Raw genomic sequence first — 924 nt, 5'->3', positions numbered from 1 at the left:
CTGGGTTCAAACTCAGAAATCCTCTTGCCTCTGCCTCCCAAGTGCTAGGATTAAAGGCCCGTGCCACCATGCCTGGCGGAACACTTTAAAAAAAAAAAAGATTTATTTATCTTATGTATATGAGTGCTCTGTTTTCATGCACACCAGAAGAGGGAATCAGATTCCATTACAGATGTTGTGAGCCATCATGTGGTTGCTGGGATTTGAAATCAGGACCTCTGGAAGTGCTTCTAGCTGCTGATTCATCTCTCCAGTGTAGAGTGTGGGAGTTTATTTATTTATTTATTTATTTATTTGGCAAGCCACTTTAATTTACACCTTTAATGAAGTCTGTAATTTCTTGAAATGTCTCACCTTGCTCCTACTGGTTCAGAGAGTTTACAGTGTCAGTCCTCATCATCAGGAGGGATTCCCAGTTCTTCATCTGTCCACTGTGAAGGATCTGGATATGAAAAGTGACCCAGCACAGCATCCGAGTCATGCCAAAATCGCCAAAGAATCCAGAACCACGTGAGTGAGCTTAAGAACTCGCCCTGGATCACCTGGGACCGGGTAAGCTGGGGAAACTCCCTGTACCGGGGCTGAATATGTACACCACCGCCAGCATGACGGACTCCACCGTCTCCAGCCGCCCGCGCGCGGCAGCCCCGGAGCAGGCGGCCTCCGACGTGACCGAAAGGTACCAGACGGGTGAGCGCAGACATACTAGCAAGACTCGAGTGTGGGAGTTTAAACATGAACAACTTAGTAAGATTCTTCTGGAAAAAGGGGGGTGGGGTGGTGATAGGTACATAGCTCAGTGGTTATGAACACTGGCTGCTCTGCCAAATGACCCAGGTTCAATTCTCAGGACCCATATGGCAGCTCACAACTGTCTTGTAACTCTGTTCCAGTAAGTCAAGTTTATCTTCTGGCTATGGTACA

The 924-nt window shown here is 47.6% G+C and overlaps 1 pseudogene; it reads right to left on the bottom strand.

Moving 5' to 3' along the window:
• Positions 1-291: 291 nt before the first annotated feature.
• Positions 292-715, bottom strand: LOC110311947 (NADH dehydrogenase [ubiquinone] 1 beta subcomplex subunit 2, mitochondrial pseudogene; annotated as a pseudogene).
• Between the last annotated feature and the right edge of the window lie 209 nt (positions 716-924).

The sequence above is a fragment of the Mus caroli genome, unplaced genomic scaffold (genome assembly GCF_978045245.1).
Source record: "Mus caroli unplaced genomic scaffold, Mus_caroli_1 scaffold_17, whole genome shotgun sequence".
In the NCBI taxonomy this organism is placed as follows: domain Eukaryota; kingdom Metazoa; phylum Chordata; class Mammalia; order Rodentia; family Muridae; genus Mus; species Mus caroli.
Note: the sequence above shows the minus strand (reverse complement) of the source record. Positions and strands in the feature narration are given on the sequence as shown.